Genomic DNA, 19,800 nt, shown 5'->3' with positions numbered 1-19,800 from the left:
GCAGAAGTTTAGCCATCCTGGTTGCCCTGTCTTCAGATGCGGCACACAGATAGATAGCTTCCCCTGACCTGGGAAATCTCTTCCAACTATTAGCTCTCTCTTGCTTTGTCCTCCTTTGCTTGGTTTTCTTTCCTTTCAGCCCCAACAGTATGAATGGCAACCATGTTTTACAAACCTGTAGCCTGGGGAATGACAGTGTGGTCTTGAGAGTGAACACTCCAGCTTCAAAACATAATCTTGTATTGGATGAGCAGCCTGTGGCAGCCCTCCAACCTCGCTATACCCTGGTATTTCCCCGGCTATTCAACGGAAGTAATTTTAGTATCTTATTCATAAGAACATGTGAAAATTAAATGAGATGATATGTCTAAAGTACTTAGAGGGGTGCTTGCCATATAGAAAATTCCCTACTAAAAAAAATTATGATTATTGTCTCCTGTCTCTGCAGGGTCCAGTACAGTGCGCTGCAAACTGCCAGCTGGGGTGTATGGCAGTGCTTTTCAAATTTTACTTTGCATACAGATCATCAGGAGAGCTCATTAAAATGCAGATTGTAATTCAGTGGGTCTCAAAATCTGCATTTGTAAGGAGCTCCTGGGTGACACCTGCTGGGACCACACATTGAACAGCCTGTAATTCTCAACATGTGGTCTTCAGGCCAGCAGGTTCAGTGTTACCAGCAAACTTGTTGAAATGCAAATTTTTGTCCATTCTCTCTTTAGCACCCTTACCTCCTCATATCCTCTGGAATAGGATTTTAATAATGCTTATGTTTTAATAATAATTCTCATGCACTTATTGATGTTAAGAACCAATATGAAGGAAAAACAGACTCAAGTCAAAAGCCTTGGATAGTATCATGGAGTTGTCACTTAATAAGAGAATGACCTTAGGCAAGTCACTTAATCTATCTGAGCACTGAAGCCCCTAAGTAGTTAATTCTTATAAATCCCAGGTTGAAATGGGACTGTTATCTCGTTGGATTCCAAATGCACTGCTTCTTCATTGCCTCAAATGGGACACATTATACTTATCTTGCTTGGAAGACTATTGTCTTCTAGGTTCTAATGAGATAATGTGAAAGAATTTGGAAACTTTATAACATAATGCATAATTAAGAAATGCTCAAAATATATCTGATAAATGATTCAATGAACAGGTGAAGAGTCATGTATTTGGACATCCCAGACTGTTTCTTTACAAAAAGTCATTAATTATGAGGAAAGCAGCCAAGGTGTTAGGCAACAGGTGGACATTAGCTTCATAGCCCCAACGGTGCTATTAGGTTCAGTAACACTGTGCTGGTTAAGTCCTGGGAGGAATTTCATGAATTCCACCACTCCCAGACAGGGCTTCCCCAGCAATACTAAATAGGATTAGAGGTGGAGAAATGAACCGACCCATACTCATATCTATAGAAACCCCAGTCTGACTGCAGACGGGGCTCTCAGTTCTTTCTGTCAGCTGTATTCTCTTCATTAAACTTTGCTGCCTCACTTACTATTCTTTTGTCTCACATCTGAAACTCTTCTGATAACCCATTTGGCAGAGCCGGTCAGGAGAGAATGAGGACAGCAGTAATTCCGGAGCAACCTCGCCCTGAAGCATGTTCCATGTCCAGCCTCCCTACTACACGCTGGCAGGCACGGGTTGAGCATAACAGTAAATGCTTTCATGGTACCTGGGACAATGCTTTCATGGTACCATTGTCTCCTGGGATATGAAAAGCCAGAAGTGGAACAGGGGGGATTGCATTAGGCACCTGCCAGCATCAAGAAAATGTCCACTGTCCACAGGTACACTGTGAAACGACACACCTGACGAATCCCCACAGTCAGTCCTGTTAGGAATATTTCATGGAGACTGAGGCTTGACCATACTTTGGTTGAAACTAGACACCTTGGCATTTCCCTGTTCTGTCTCTCTTGTAGTCAAAATCTCCTTTCTATACTCACGCGGGCACGAGTCAAGCAGTAAAATGACCCCAAAACTGCCCACTCCCCACTGCCAGTCATGTCAGGGGCATCTGGTAAGAGACAGAGGTCAATTTACTCTCCTTTGAATGCTACCTGGGCCCTCTTGACCCTCCCTGTCTTGCCTGACCTGCCCAGTGTCTGCTCACTACCAGCTCTCCTTTGTTTCCAATGTCGGGAAGTGGGGGCAATGTTGCATCTGTACAACCAAGGCCCAACACCTAGCCTCAGTTGGCCTTACCCACGGAAGGATGCCACATGCCCCTCCTTCCTTTGCCACCACTTTGAAAAAGCGTCTGTTAAGACTGGTCTTAAGATAATCCATCTTAAACTGCTGCTTTTAACCACCAATCAAACCTGTTACAAGGCCATGTGTTCCTCTTAAGTTTTTTTAGACTAGCAAGGGCAGGCCTCCTGTCCTCTCAGACCCAGAGGGCTCTCATTTTCTTGCTAGCTAAATTATGGAAGTTTCTCTGGCCACCAATTTAAGATCTCTCTGTTCTATTGTTGGGGTCAACACATGTCTTGTTAAACTCAGAACTCTTTGATCAGCACTGTCATCCATTAGAAATCCCAAGATCTGAAAGGGTAAAACAGTCTGTAAATTCTTGTTGTGCTTTCTAAAATGCTGTAAATTTCTGAGTCATTATTGAGATCATGGCTGTTTTTAAGTTTTTTGTCATCCACAGTTATGATTCTCTGAAAATATTTGCAATTAGATTCATGGTGCTATGTACTATAATGAAACATTTTTGGTTCTATACTTAAGTGTTTTGTCTTGTAGGCTGAAGATTTCTCAGGTTCACAACTTTGGTAAGGTATAATTACATAATCAAAGATGTTAAAAATACCTATTTCCTACTTAATTCCTTCAAAGTTCAAAAACTACTTTAAAGTAATTAGGAGTTAAAATTGTGTATGTTCTTCTAAAAGATGTTTTTCTCTTAACTCAGAGGTGTTAGGAGACTGTTTCAGGATGTGAATTGAAGGAACCAGTAGGCAGGAAAAGAAGGTTTACAGGAAACTATAAGCATAAGGATTTTTCTTGGTGACAAAGGTTAAGAAAGAATTTTTTGATAGAAAGAAAGGAGTAAGTATGTTGTAAAAGGTTTGTGGAAATTGAGGTGCTGTTTGAGATTAGGTTGGGTGAGATTAGAAGGAAATAATTCTAAAGTTAGTTTCTGCACTTTAGAAGCTCAGATAATGGAATTATCTGAATTTCTTTGTTCATATTTTTAACTACCCTAAGTAGTGGGATCATATATTGATGTCATATGCTAATCCTTTTAATCAAGGTTTTTCTGGGTTTCTGTAACTGATTTAGCTGGTGAGAATTTTATGCATCTTGGGAATGTTTCTTGTGGTGGTTTTTTTTTTTTTTTTTTTTTTTTTTTTTTTTTTTTTTTTGACAGCCAGAGTGGATAGTAAGAGAGAGAGAGAAAGGTCTTCCTTTTGCCGTTGGTTCACCCTCCAATGGCCGCTGTGGTAGGCGCGCTGCGGCCAGCGCACCACGCTGATCCGATGGCAGGAGCCAGGTGCTTCTCCTGGTCTCCCATGGGGTGCAGGGCCCAAGCACTTGGGCCATTCTCCACTGCACTCCCTGGCCACAGCAGAGAGCTGGCTTGGAAGAGGGGCAACCGGGACAGAATCCGGCACCCCGACCGGGACTAGAACCCGGTGTGCCGGCGCCGCAAGGCGGAGGATTAGCCTAGTGAGCCACGGCGCCGGCCCGGGAATGTTTCTTGTGTTTTCTGTTGTCTTTATTAAGTCTTGATTGCTTGGGGACCTGATTCTTAAAGGAGTTAACACTATCTGCCTATTTCAAAATGTTTAAGTCATCTAACTTTGATTAGATCTCGTCCATTTTAACTTTTGCTAAAATGTTCAGAATAAATTAATTACGATACTGTTATTTTGACCTAATAGTTTGAACCTCTGACAATTATTTATATTTAAAATTGTGAACTGAGTCTTCTGACTTTGAGACTTCCAGTTAGATCCCTGGAAATCTAAAAGGATGGAATTCTCAAACTGCAGAGATAATAGCTTTCGAGTTAATTTAGACAATTTAAAATGTGTTGTCAAATTATGAAATAATGCCAGACTTCAGCTGTGCTTTTATAAAGATCTGATGTTTTATGTGTCAGGGTCAATCACTGCACATATCTTCTAGAATTGATAGGACCTAATCCACAGTGGTCCCCTCCCCTACAGCTTTATAATGGACCTGGCTTGTTCTGCATGATGGTGGGGGGTAATGGGTATGTATTCTCTCTCTCTCTCTCTCTCTCTCTCTCTCTCTCTCTCTCTCTCTCATTTCCAGTATCTGATCATGGCCAGGTTGAAATTGAGATGAGGAGCTGGCTGCCCTTCCCCACTGTACTCCCATCTTTGCAACCCTTCCCCTGACCTCTCAAGGTACTCAAGGTACCCAGCATGTCTTGGCACTAAGAGTTAACAGCTCCAGAGGTGGGGGAATGTCACTTGTCTGTGTACAAGTCAAGCAATGTACCCATGGGGAGTCTCTGCCCCTGGGCAGGATGCCCATGATGAGGATGGGGAGCCCTGGGAGCTATGCAGAAGCTGCCATGCAGCTGTTTTTTCCAGCCACCTTGCAGCCTTTGATGACTGAAGAGTCAGCAGGTGCTTTTGCTCTCCAAACAAACAAGCTGGATTCTTTTAAAAGGGGGTTGGACAAAGGCTCAGGCAAGCTAAACATTGAATAACTAGGTATTTCCAGGTCAAAATATGGGCCAAAAGCAGGAGGGTCCAACCAGAAGGGAGGGAAGGTTTCAAAAAGAGAGTTAGAGATGCTCAGAGCTATGTTATGCCATGAATACTAATACTAGATATGTCCAAAAATCCAGAAGTTTGTGTTATGTGTTGAACTCTAATATGAATAAAAATCCATGGGTTACATAATGAGGACTAGTTAAATGCTGGTTAAGTCTGAGACCCATGACTCATAACCCACAGGCTACATAGTGAAGGTCTGGAAGCCCAGGGAGAAACTTTTGTGAACTGTGAGGAGGTAAAACGGGGACACTGTTCTCCCCTTTGAACAGCAGGGACATCTGCCAGTTTCTCCTCTAATCTCTTTCAGATGAGGAGCAAACCCTCATTACCCTGTGACTCACCACTAGGATGCATTCTCAAAAACTGGCCGCAGGTTGACCCCCAGACTTTAAAGCTGCAGCTGGGTCAACCACTGTTTTTGGAACCAGGTTCTAGAGCTGATCATTGTCCACTGCCACGCAAGGGGAAGGGGCAAGAGAGAAGACTCAGAGGCGATTGAGTTTGGGTTATTTAGTGAGCAGCAGCTAAGTGCTTTAAAAGCCCAGGAAGCAAGGTTACATGGTGAGCACAGTTTAAGTCTGAAAGCCCAGGAAGACAGGTTTTGTGCTAAAAGATAGTGAAGTACAAAAACCCAGGGAAAAGCCACCAGTTGTTTCCTGAGTGGGAACTCGATCAAGGAGGCATCACTTGTTGTTCTCTATTCCCTTCTAGATGGGAAATTGACTCTCTGTACCTGTGACTCTTCACTGGGATGCATAGTTTGATCTGCAGACCTTAAAAAAGAGATGATTAATCTTTTTCTGTAACACTATTTGGCCACAATATAAATAAGAAGACCAAGAAGCATGGACCAAAAGTGAGAGCCAGGTCAATTCTGCCAGGAGTACAGTAAATGGATGGAAGTCCCATTTTCAAAGTAAATTAAGGAGAGATGGAAAGTTTTACTGATGACTTCAAAAATTTGTACATAATAAGGACACAGTTCTCATGCACACTGTCTTAACTCACAGGAAAAGATAAGTCATGTCAGAACATGGCCCTGACTATAAATCTGTATCTTGGTTGCCCTTGATATTAGAAAAGAGGCTTCAGAACTTAGGGATAGAAACAAATACCCCATTGGCTGACATTCTTTTTTTTTTTTTTTTTTTTTTTTTTTTTGACAGGCAGAGTGGACAGTGAGAGAGAGACACACACAGAAAGGTCTTTCTTTTCCGTTGGTTCATCCCCCAGTGGCCGCTGCGGCCGGCGCACTGTGCTGATCCGAAGCCAGGAGCCAGGTGCTTCCTCCTGGTCTCCCATGCGGGTGCAGGGTCCAAGGATTTGGGCCATCCTCCACTGCACTCCCGGGCCACAGCAGAGAGCTGGACTGGAAGAGGAGCAATGAGGACAGAACCCAGCACCCTGACCAGGCCTAGAACCCGGGGTGCCAGCGCCGCAGGCGGAGGATTAGCCTAGTGAGCCATGGCGCTGGCCTGGCTGACATTGTAAAGGCTGCCTCCATGATTTACTTTAACAGAGACCAGGAGGAAGAGGAGTGAGCTAGGCAGAAGGGGCAGTGTGAAGATACACAGCAAGTCTAGTTGATATTTGCTGTATTTGTGCTTTACTGTCAGATGTACCCAACAAGACCAGTCCACCCATGCAGTTTCTGTTATCAACACTGAAAACCAGGGCATTAGGCAAAGACCTGTTGTTTTTAGAAGTTTGGCTCTGGGAAACTCCTGTCTGCTCCACCAAAAGCCAAGTTAGTGGAAATGGAACTGCCCTGAAGATCAAAGAACTTCTGGGTCAAAGCTTGAAAACCTGTTGGCCCTAAGCTGAGGAAACCCTTTGTTCTGCATAGCTCCCACACTGATCATTGTTGAGGAAACAGAGCCTAAGGCCATTGTTGACAAAGCAAGTAGGACCATGCATTTTCTACTACAAATAAGAGTATTCCATGCTAGCATTTTATTAGAGCTAGCTCTCCTCCTAGTCCAGTCAGAGTAAATGGGGTGCCTTATTGAAGGAGATTCATGCCACCTTAAAAAAAGATTTATTTATTTATTTGAAAGGCAGAGTTAGAGAGAGAAGGAGAGAAGGAAGCAAGACTGCTGGTCAAACAGGGAAATCTTTCAGATATGGATAGATTCCTGGACACATACAACCTACCTAAATTGAATCATGAAGACATAGAAAACCTAAACAGACCTATAACCAAGTCAGAAATTGAATCAGTAATAAAGGCCCTCCCAACAAAGAAAAGCCCAGGACCAGATGGATTCACTTCTGAATTCTACCAGACATTTAAAGAACTAACTCCAATTCTTCTCAAACTATTCAGAAAAATCGAAAAAGAGGGAATCCTTTCAAATTCTATGAAGCCAGCATCACTTTAATTCCTAAACCTGAAAAAGATGCAGCAGAGAAAGAGAATTACAGATCAATTTCCCTGATGAACATAGATGCAAAAATCCTCAATAAAATTCTGGCCAATAGAATGCAACAACACATCAGAAAGATCATCCACCCAGACCAAGTGGGATTTATTCTTGGTATGCAGGGAGGTTCAACATTCACAAATCAATCAATGTAATACACCACATTAACAAACTGCAGAAGAAAAACCATATGATTATCTCAATAGATGCAGAGAAAGCATTTGATAAAATACAACACACTTTCATGATGAAAACTCTAAGCAAATTGGGTATAGAAGGAATATTCTTCAACACAATCAAGGAAATTTATGAAAAACCCCCGGCCAGCATCCTACTGAATGGGGAAAAGTTGGAAGCACTTCCACTGAGATCTGGTACCAGACAGGGATGTCCACTCTCACCATTGCTATTCAATATAGTCCTAGAAATTTTAGCCAAAGCCATTAGGCAAGAAAAAGAAATTAAAGGAATACAAATTGGGAAGAAAGAAGTCAAACTATCCCTCTTCGCAGATGATATGATTCTTTATTTAGGGGACCCAAAGAACTCTACTAAGAGACTATTAGAACTAATAGAAGAGTGTGGCACAGTAGCAGGATATAAAATCAGTGCACAAAAATCAACAGCCTTTGTATACACAGGCAATGCCAAGGCTGAGGAAGAACTGCTAAGATCAATCCCATACACAATAGCCACAAAAACAATCAAATACCTTGGAATAAACTTAACCAAGGACGTCAATGATCTCTACAGTGAGAATTACAAAGTCTTAAAGAAAGAAATAGAAGAGGATACCAAAAAATGGAAAAATCTTCCATGCTCATGGATTAGAAGAATCAATATCATCAAAATGCCCATTCTCCCAAAAGCCATTTATAGATTCAATGCGATACCAATCAAAACACCAAAGACATTCTTCTCAGATCTCAAAAAAATGATGCTGAAATTCATGTGGAGGCACAGGAGACCTCAAAAAGATAAAGCAATCTTGTACAACAAAAACAAAGTCAGGGGCAACACAAGACCAGATTTCAGGACATACTACAGGGCAGTTATAATCAAAACAGCATGGTACTGGTACAGAAACAGATGGATAGACCAATGGAACAGAATAGAAACACCAGAAATCAACCCAAACATCTACAGCTAACTTATATTTGATCGAGAATCTAAAACCAATTCCTGAAGCAAGGACAGTCTATTCAACAAATAGTGCTGGGAAAACTGGATTTCCACATGCATAAGCATGAAGCATGAACACAAAAATCCACTTAACATGGATTAAAGATCTAAATCTATGACCTGACACCATCAAATTATTAGAGAACATCAGAAAAACCCTGCAAGATATAAGCACAGGCAAAGACTACTTGAACAGGATCCCAGAGGCACAGGCAGTCAAAATCAAAATTAACAATTGAGAATACATCAAATTGCGAAGTTTCTGTACTGCGAAAGAAACAATCAGGAAAGTGAAGAGGCAACTGACAGAATGGGAGAAAATATTCGCAAAGTAAGCAACCAATAAAGGGTTAATAACCAGAATCTACAAAGAGATCAAGAAACTCCACAACAAAACAAACAACCAGCTTATTACCAGGCCCCTCCTGTCAGGTTCTATTTGCCTCTCAATCAGAAAACTTAATTGTAGCTTAGACAGCACCTTTCTTAGCTCCTCTAATAATGACTCTGTCCTTTGTTCTAGACCCTGTCTAGCGCACTTGGGCCTCATTCCTTTGTAATCATAACCTCTACTCTACCTCCAATGGCTCTACTCCCAACCTGTGTGTACTGATGGTCCTCTTCCCCACTTAATGCTGTATAATTGTTCAGACCTGGTTAATGCCTCTCTTAGGATCATTGGTTACTATCCTCACCCTGTCTTTTATGACCTTGTCTAAATATGATTAGAGTCGGGGAACTTGGAAGGCTTCTATAGCCTTGGAAACTCATGACGAGAGCCTAGGGTGCTTACTGGTGCCATAAACTAGAGTGTCAATTTGTTGGGTCAACAACAGGAGTCACTGTGCACTTGCTCCTCATGTGGGATCTCTGTCCTTAATGTGCTGTACATTGTGATTTAATGCTATAACTAGTACTCAAACAGTATGTTTCACTTTGTGTTTCTATGTGGGTGCAAACTGTTGAAATCTTTACTTAATATATGCTAAACTGATCTTCTGTATATAAAGAGAATTGAAAATGAATCTTGATGTGAATGGAAGGGGAGAGGGAGTGGGAGAGGGGAGGGTTGCAGGTGGGAGGGAAGTTATGGGAGGGGGGAGCCATTGTAATCCATAAGCTATACATTGGAAATTTATATTCATTAAATAAAAGTAAAAAATTTAAAAAAACAAACAAACAAAAAAAAAATAACCCACTTAAAAGATGTGCTAAGGACCTCAATAGATATTTTTCAAAAGAGGAAATCCAAATGGCCAACAGACACATGAAAAAATGTTCAGGATCACTAGCAATCAGGGAAATGCAAATCAAAACCACAGTGAGGTTTCACCTCACCCCAGTTAGAATGGCTTACATACAGAAATCAACCACAACAGATGCTGGCGAGGATGTGGGGAAAAAGGGACACTAATCTACCATTGGTGGGAATGCAAACTGGTAAAGCCACTATGGAAGTCAGTCTGGAGATTCCTCAGAAACCTGAATATAACTCTACCATACAACCCAGCCATTCCACTCCTTGGAATTTACCCAAAAGAAATTAAATTGGCAAATAAAAGAGCTGTCTGCACCTCAATGTTTATTGCAGCTCAATTCACAATAGCTAAGACATGGAATCAATCTAAACACCCATCAACAGAAGAAGAATTATGGGATATGTACTCTATAGGATACTATACAGCAGTAAACAAAAATGAAATCCAGTCATTTGAAACAAAATGGAGGAATCTGGAAAACATCATGCTGAGTGAAATAAGCCAGTTCCAAAGGGACAAATATCATATGTTCTCCCTGATTGGTGACAACTAACTGAGCATCAAAAAGGAAACCTGGTGAAGTGAAATGGACACTCTGAGAAACAGTGACTTGATTAGCCCTTGTGATGACTGTTGAGGAACAGCTTACTGTTTTATTCTTTTTAGTATTTTTTTGTTCTACTTAATACCATTGGTTGAACTCTTTAATTAACACAATTATTCTTAGTTGTTTAAATTTAACTGAAAAGTGATCCCTGTTAAAAATAAGAGTGGGAATAAGAGAGGGAGGAGATTTACAGTTTGGCACATGCTCACTCAGACTTACCTCTAATGGTAGAGTTAGAAACTTGCCAGGGGATTCCAATTCAATACCATCAAGATGGCATGTACCAATGCCATCTCACTAGTCAAAGTTATCAGTTTCAGTTCATAATTGATCATAATGATAGGATGAAGTGTCAAAGGGATCACATAAACAAGACTAGTGTCTGCTAATACTAACTGATATAATTAAAAAGGATAGAATGATCCAACATGGGAAGCAGGATACACAGCAGACTCATAGAATGGCAGATGTCCTAAATAGCACTCTGGCCTCAGAATCAGCCCTTAAGGCATTCAGATCTGGCTAAAAAGCCCATGAGAGTATTTCAGGTATGGAAAGCCAAGACACTCTGGCAAAAAGTAAAAAATGACCTAAATGAAAGATCTCTGTGAGTGAGATCCCAGTGGAAAGAATGGGGCCATCAAAGAAGGAGGTACTTTTCTCTAAAGGGAAGAGAGAACTTCCACTTTGACTTTGGCCTTGTTTAAATAAGATCAGAGTTGGTAAACTCAAGAGGCTTCCATAGCCTTGGCAGCTCATGACAAGAGCCTCGGGTGATTATTGACATCATTAATAAGAGTGTCAATTGTTAAATCAACAACAGGAGTCACTGTGCACTTACTCCCCATGTAGGATCTCTGTCCTTAATGTGTCGTACTATGCAAATTAATGATAAAACTACTACCCAAACAGTACTTTACACTTTGTGTGTCTTTGTGGGTGCAGTCTTTTGAAATCTTTACTTAGTATATACTAAATTGATCTTCTGTATATAAAGATAATTGAAAATGAATCATGATGAAGAATGGGATGGGATAGGTTGCTGGTGGGAGGAAGGTTATGGGGTGTGGGGGGGAAGCTGCTATAATTCAAAGTTGTACTTTGGAAATTTATATTTATTAAATAAAATTATTTAAAAAAAGGAAAGAAAGACCACTACTTCACTTTCCAGATGTCCACAATGACTGTGGCTGGGCCAGACTAAAGCCAGAAGCCAGAAGCCAGGAGCTTCTTCTGGGTCTCCCATGTGGGTACAGAGGCCCAAGTACTTGGGCTATCCTCTGCTGCTTTCCCAGGCTCATTAGCAGAGAGCTGGATCAGAAATGGAGCAGCTGGGTCTTCAACAAGTGCACATGTGGAATGCTGGTGCTGCAGGCTATGACTTAACATGCTCATCACAATGCTGGTCTTCATGCTTCTTTTTTAACGTCTCTTCCAGTACCTGATGAGAAGAGATAGATCTACGGGTAAACCTATAGGTTTGAGCCTTACACATACATAGCCAGGCCTTAAAATCCTGATCAGGTATTATTAAGCCTCATGTCAGTTCCTATTCACATTTAAATGGGTTAGCAAAATGGCATAAAATAACAGCTAACCTGGACAGTGCTGCAACGTGGATTTATAGACAAACCCCACATATTTGTACAAGCCCTTGCAGAGCACCTAATGGACCAATCTCTTGAGGTAGTGGGTAGAAGGACAATCTGAAATGTATAAGGGCCAGCGTTGTGGTGCAGTGGGTTAATGCCCTGGCCTGAAGTGCCGGCATCCTATATGGGCGCCAGTTCAAGACCTGGCTGTTCCACTTCCAATCCAGCTCTCTGCTGTGGCCTGGGAAAACAGTAGAAGATGGCCCAAGTCCCTGGGTCCCTGTACCCACATGACAGACCTGAAAGAAGCTCCTGGCTCCTGGCTTCAGGTCGGCGCAGCTCTGGCCGTTGCAGCCATCTGGGGAGTGAACCAGCGGATAGAAGACTTTCTCTCTCTCTCTCTCTCTCTGCCTCTCCTCTCCCTGTGTAACTCTGACTTTCAAATAAATAAATAAAAGCCTTTTTTTTAAAAAAAAAAAGACCACCCTGGCTTCTCAAAAAAAATTAATTAATACAATGTATATGAACTGCTATTTTGTTCCTTAACCTGAGACTCCAGCATTGGGCTATGTGACTGGTACCCTTAACTTCTTAACAGAATGTGGTTACCAGATGTCCAAGGAAAAAGTACAACTGATCTGTCAGGAAGTTAACTATTCAGAGCTCGTTCTCACCTCTGGGAAAAAAAGAGTGGCTGCAGAGAGGATAAGAGCCATGCAGAATTTCTTATTCCTACAACCTTAAGATTGCTCTGGTATTTGTTTAAGTTTGTAAATCCCCAGATTTGGGGAAAATGGTGATGCTGCTAAATCAGGCTCTCAAGAGGAAGCCATTACAGGGCCCCCTCCTTTTGGAAAGAGAAAAAACCACAGTCTTCAGTCAGTGAAAAATTGCCGTGACTGGAGCCCCCACACTAGGTTGCTAAACCCAGTCCTTCAAAAGAGAAAGGCAGTTGGACATGATAACTGCTATCCAAAGGGGTGTTGGTGCCATTCTTTGAAAATGTTTTTTGAGTCAATGAAACTGAACAAGTCAAGGGGCCGGCGCTGTGGCTCACTTGGCTAATCCTCCACCTGCAGTGCTGACATCCCATGTGGGCACTGGGTTCTAGTTTTAGTCCAGCTCTCTGCTGTGGCCCAGGAGTGCAGTGGAGGATGGCCCAAGTCCTTGGGCCTCTGCACCCGCATGGAAGACCAGGAAGAAGTGCCTGGCTCCTGGCTTCAGATCGGCGCAGCACCAGCCATGGTGGCCATTTGGGGAGTGAACCAATGGAAGGAAGACCTTTCTGTCTCACTGTCTATAACTCTACCTGTCCAAAAAAGAAAAAAAAAAAGAACAAGTCAAAATCAGGTTTGCCATTTTCTGCGTAAGGCCAGACAACTCCAGGACAAGACCAAACAGGGTTGGAATTTCTGGAAATTCATGCTACTGCCTCTCCTTGGCCCTGCGGTTTCCATGTCCTTACTGCTCCTCTTTGGATCATGTGTTTTTGTTTTTTAACTTTTATTTAATAAATATAAATTTCCAAAGTACAGCTTATGGATTACAATGGATTTCCGCCCACCATAACTTTCCTCCCACCCACAACCCTCCCCTTTCCCGCTCCCGCTCCCTCTCCCCTTCCATTCACATCAAGATTCATTTTCAATTCTCTCTATATACAGAATATCAGTTTAGTATATATTAAGTAAAGATTTCATCAGTTTGCACCCACACAGAAACACAAAGTGAAAAATACTGTTTCAGTATTAGTTATAGCATTAAATCACAATGTACAGCACATTAAGGACAGAGATCCTACATGGGGAGTAAGTGCACAGTGACTCCTGTTGTTGACTTAACAAATTGACACTCTAGTTTATGGCATCAGTAATCACCCTAGGCTCTTGTCATGAGTTGCCAAGACTATGGAAGCCTTTTGAGTTCACCAACTCCGATCTTATTTAAACAAGGTCATAGTCAAAGTGGAAGTTCTCTCCTCCCTTCAGAGAAAGGTACCTCCTTCTTTGATGACCTGTTCTTTCCACTGGGATCTCACTCACAGAGATCTTTCATTTAGGTCATTTTTTTTTTTTTTGCCAGAGTGTCTTGGCTTTCCATGCCTGAAATACTCTCATGGGCTTTTCAGCTGGATCCGAATGCCTTAAGGGCTGATTCTGAGGCCAGAGTGCTGTTTAGGACATCCACCATTCTATGAGTCTGCTGTGTATCCTGCTTCCCATGTTGGATCGTTTTCTCCCTTTTTTATTCTATAGGTTAGTATTTTCAGACACTAGTCTTGTTTATGGGATCATGTGTTTTTAATGTCCTTGTTTGTTTTGTCCCTAACAGAATATAACCATTTAGCTCCAGGTGGTCATGCATCAGGGTTTCCAGCCTATCCTGTTGGGTGATGTGACCAGCTTTGTGGACCACACAGGACAGTCTTTTCTTTGGCCAACTCTAAATGCCGCAGGACAGACAACAAACAAGGAATACTCATAACCCCGCTCTATCTATGTTCATATGCCTGCTTGAAGAAGATATAGAAAACAGACCTTCACGTATTCTATCCTCATAAGATTTTGGGTTACTTCTCATGAAGGGGAAATGTCAGGTAGCAAGATAAATATTAGCCTGTGTGTGTGAGAGACTGAGGGAACTAGAAATTTTTGTCTGCTGAGTGAGGGGGAGGAATGTAAAAGCAAGTCCGGAAAGCAGATCAGCATTTGCACATCAAAAGTCCAGCTCTTGTTTGATAAGCTTGTTAGGTGAGTCCCAGCCTTCTCCCACCAAGAGGGCTATTAGTCCAGTAACACTATGCTGATAAGATCTTGGGAGGGGGGCCAGTGCTGTGGTATAGCAGGTAAAGAGTCCACCTGCAGTTCCAGCATCCCATATGAGCACTGGTTTAGATCCTGGCCGTTCCACTTCTGATCCAGCTCCCTGCTATGGCCTGGGAAAGCAGCAGAAGATGGCCCAAATCCTTGGGCCCCTGCACCCACGTAGGAGACCTGGAAGAAACTCCTGGTTCCTGGCTTCAGATCAGCTCAGCTCTGGCTGTTGCAGCCAATCGGGGAGTGAACCAGAGGATGGAAGACCTCTCTCTCTCTCTCTCTCTCTCTCTCTCTCTCTCTCTCTGCTTCTGCCTCTCTGTAACTCTGCTTTTCAATTAAATAAATAAATATTTAAAATAAAATAAAATATCTTGGGAGGAATTTCATGAATTCCACTGTATCCACAAAGATCTCTACCAGGCAATATTACAGAAGGGGGTTGGGGTAGTCTGAGAAAGAGGGGTCCCATTACCCATATCTGTAAAATCTTCCAGTCATAATGCAGACTAAGCTTTCAGTTCTGTCCTGAGATGCCTGCCTGGTCTGATAGGTGTATTCTCTTCATTAAACTTTGCCACCTCACTTACTACTACTCCCTGTCTCACCTCTGAAATGCTTTCTTGCACAAAGACAAGAACTTCTGATCAGCCTTCTCGTATGATAAAGGTGCCTTACTAACTATGGAGTTTTTCATCAGCAGTGGGCGTGAGTGTTTAATGAAGAGCTAGGCTTTTTAAAATTTTAACACTATTAATAGTTCAATGAGGAAAACCATTATGCAGATAAAATGGCCCATTCATTTCAGGGCACAAATATATTTCCCCATATTTAAAACTCTCCCATACATTGAGAGCTTGCCAAAACACCCAAAGTTGACTGAGGCAACAATTCTTACCTAAATATCTGATCCTTCGACCACTCTGGATATTGTGAAAGCAAATTATGAGATGATCTCATGAAGTCTCCCCTATTTCTACCTTTCTATTTGGTTCTCCTGCACATTCCCCCTGTGGATGGAGGCATACATTGCTCCTATGGAATCCTGTGTCATGGCTAACCCTTTGTCCTGTCACATCAGTTGCACTAGGTGTGACCTCTTTGAAGCAAGACACTGCAGTCCTGGTTCATTCTGAAACATCCTCCACAGGACACAGCCTGAGGGAGCTCTCACTTTAGATTGTTGGTACCTGGCACACTCCTTTGATTTCTAAGAAACCCAGGAGCCAGCATTTACCCCTGCTAGGCATTTCCTCTGTGTTGTCTTATAGCTGATCCCACCTATATAATGGTCTGTGTGGTGGACTCATCAGGATATGAGAAACACAGAATTATGCTGTTAGCATTTTCGAGAAAAAAGCTACAGTCCTACAGACAGACCTGGCACTGGCATACTGCCTATTGGTGAAATAACTCACTGCAAAATTAGTGCCTAAAGAGAAAAGGGCAGGGACTCGTGGAGAGAAGGTTGGCAACTGGTACTAAGTTATAGTTAGAGAAGAAGTAAGTTCTGGTGTTCCTTTAACAGTAGGGTGACTATGGCTAATGATAACATACTCTGCATTCCAAAAAATCAAAAAGAGGATTTTTTTTAATGTTTTCACCATAAACAAATGATTCTTTTTTTAGAAGACAGAGATGTTTCTGGATTTGAACATTCCAAAATATATACATGCAACAAAATATCACATGGTACTCCATAAATATGTATAATTTTTATATGTCAATTAAAAATAAGAAAAGCAAAGAGACAGAACTTTCACTGGGAAGGAAATACAAGTGACAAATAAAAATGTGATAAAGTACTTTTATAAAAACCCTTAGTGTGCCTATGTCGAAGTGCAACATGTCTTAGTTCTGATGCAGTCTTACTTCCCCTATGAGGAAGCCAAGGCTCTACAATGGAAAGGATATGCCCAAGAGCATCTGTCTGGTTAGGGACATGGTAACTGGGATCTCTCCTTCTCCCCCCTCTCCCTAACACTCTAGATATCTGAATCGAGGTTCAGAAAGAAAATGTGAAAATATACGTCAAATATATTTTCTGCTTTATCCTGTTTTAAGGTTTACAGCATAGAAAAAATTATCAGATACAAACAGAATGAATAATGAGAGGAACAACTGCCAAGGAGAACAAGTGTCAGGGAAAACTGCCCCAGCACAGTACACTAGAGAAATGTTATGTGCAATAGGATATTCTGACTCACTATGCATACATGCTGCAGACAAACGTTACAATCTTGCAGGTCTAGAAGCTGAACATGAGTCAGCAGCACGGTAACCTTGTTTAATAAAGCAAGAATGGAATTCGGAAGCATAGAACATTATGCTCAGCACATTGGAGTGCTCCTGCTCTCTCTTATTGCTCTCTAATTGTATCCTGTGTCTAAGCTGTGTTTGCCCTGTGAGATTAGAAGTTCCCAAAACACACAGGCTAGGATTTATTCTTTATTTTTGTCTTTTTGCTACCAGCAAGCAAATATGTGTTAGAGAGAATTTGAAATCTTGGGAGAGCCCCGGTGGTGGTTTGGGACTCTATGAAGTCCAGAAGGAATTTACTTAACAGACATGAGCACAGAGAAATGTGATGTGAAGCCAAAGTTAAGAGTTGGTTTGGTATAAGCCTACAAAAGAGATAACTAAAGAGATGGGCAGTGATAGCAGTAGCTGGCCTTTGTTAAAGGTCTGTTAAGCTGCAGAGAGTGAGCACCCATCATCTCTACTCTTCACAATGAACCTGCAGGGCAAATATTAGTAGCCTTGTCTCATAGCTACAAAAACCAAATGTTGTGGTTTAAACCTGATTTGGTCCCTAAATTTGTGCCAGACTTTAAACCCAGCACCTGGCTCCTGGCTTTGGATCGGTGCAGTTCTGGCTGTTGTAGGCATTTGGGGAATGAACCAATGGAAGGAAGACCTTTCTCTCTGTCTCTCCCTCTCACTGTCTGTGACTATACCTTTCAAATAAATAAATAAAAATCTTTAAAAAAAAAAAACCAGAGTCATAGTACAAAGAGGGTAGAAATTTCATTCAATTTTGATGTTAGGAGGTAGGCTTCATGAGAGGTCCTTAGACCATTGGAAGTGTACCCTCCACAGGTTGTTCTCATGGGTGTGTGGTTATAAAAGCCGAGTTGGGCCCCACCACTCTTTCTGCTCACTGCATTGCCATTTGATTCTTTTCCCACATATACTCTAACACTCTTACCATATGCCAAACCAGTGGGACTGCCTGATCTCAGACTTGAACCTTCAAAACTGTCAGTTAAATAAGCATCCCTTTCCTTCATCAGTAGCTTATCTCAAGGAGTTCAATGTAGCACTGAAAGCTGACTAACACACTAAGACTCACAGTGCTTGATAACAGTACTCAGGATCAGAAAGCTAAGTGACCGAGTTAGAGTTACAGCCCAGGGCTGCGTGACATTGAATTCCAAGTGCTTTCCACGAGTCTACATTATCATCCAGAGAATAGAAAAGAAACGTGTCCTGTCTCTACTGGGACCAAGAAACAGACCTTACGCAACAGGTGGATCTTCAACCCTGTTGGAGGAATTTCTTCCCAGCTATAAGCTTGGTCACGGGTAGCACCACCAGTCCAGCTCGCAGCTGTAGAGGCTGAGATGTGAGCACGTGGGGTTCACAGCAGAAGGATCCACAGTCTCTTCTGTGGCTTGGGGATTTCTGCCCAAAGTCCTAGAATCAAAGGAAGATGAAAATCCCAGCTGTTTGGAGCCGGTCCAGTTCCATCTCTATTTGTGTCCTTTCCGTGCGGCTCTGGCTGACTCCTGCTGCTGCTCTCTGTGAGAGAGCTCTATCACTGTCCTTGTCATAATGAAACAAGAGCTCTGAAAACAAGTTTCCCATGACAAGCTGCAGAGAAATAAGTAAGAGCAAGAAAGATCTCTGCTACGGCAAAAAGAGTAGAGGGAGACAACAAAATGTTCAACACTGAACTTAGGGGTTATTTTATCCCTTCCCCTTATACTTCTTTGAATTTTCTGGATTTTAAACCTCAAAATCTTCTTCTTTCAGAGAGAAATGAAATATCTGCATATTTTAAATGATTTTAAAACCTAAAAATAAAGCAAGTAGCCACATGAGGGTTTTTAGGAAAATGTAGAAAATTGCGTTCAATTGCAATTTTTTCTAGTGTTCCTTCCTGGTGAAGAACCCCATGATTTAAATCTATTTTTGTAACCTGAAACATCTTTGCCCTACACTTTAAAGAAAACCAATAAACAAATATCTTAAAAATTCTTTTTAACTATCAATAAAGTGCACAAGCTGTTGACTGGCACAGCAATGACCTTTGGAATACAGAAACAGTCAGCAAACTTGGTGTCACAGGTAACAAGTCAGGCAAAGGTGATTCTAGCCCTAAAGAACTTGAATCCGGCTGATCAGAAACCTCAGCACAATCTGGAGTCCGTTTTACTGTGGCGCTGGAAACTCCAAGGGCTGAAATGTTCCGCCTCTGTCAATGTACAGCAGAGAACAATGGCAGACGCTGTGACACGTTGGGTTAAGCTGCCACTTGGGCTGTCTGCATCCCATATTGGAGTGCCTGGCTTTGAATCCTGCCTGCTCTGCTTCCCAACCAGCTTCCTGCTCCGTGAACCCAGGGAGGCAGCAGTTAATGGCGCAAATATGTGAGTCCATGCTGTTCACATGGGAAGCAGTGATGGAGTTCCTGGCTCCTGGCTTCCAGCCTTAGCTGTTGAAGACGTTTGGGGGATGAACCAGCAGATGGAAGACTGTGTGTGTGTGTGTGTGTTCCTTTTAAATAAAAATAAACAAATGAACTTAAAACCACAAGTGCAGAACATCTTTTCAGTCAAAGAGAGAAGCACTGGCAGTGTGATGGGAGATTATAGACTTCTTTCCTGGCTCTTCACATCAAAATAGTTGTGGCTATTCATATCAAAATGTCTCAGAAGGCTTTTCAGAGAAATTTAATAGATATTCCTCAAAATCTGCAGGATCGAGGACTGGGGAATGAAGCCACCCCTCTTTCGGATCCAAACGATGGAGAGCGTATGGCCATATCATAGAAAATTGTCATTGAACAGTGTTTTACAGTAGGACTTTAAAACTTGTATGTTCCTAGGTACCACCTGGGGATGGTCAAATACAGACTCTGATTCTGTAGGCC

Source organism: Lepus europaeus, chromosome 5 (genome assembly GCF_033115175.1).
Source record: "Lepus europaeus isolate LE1 chromosome 5, mLepTim1.pri, whole genome shotgun sequence".
In the NCBI taxonomy this organism is placed as follows: Eukaryota; Metazoa; Chordata; class Mammalia; order Lagomorpha; family Leporidae; genus Lepus; species Lepus europaeus.
The sequence above is the reverse complement of the archived record's forward strand: the minus strand, read 5'-3'. Positions refer to the sequence as shown.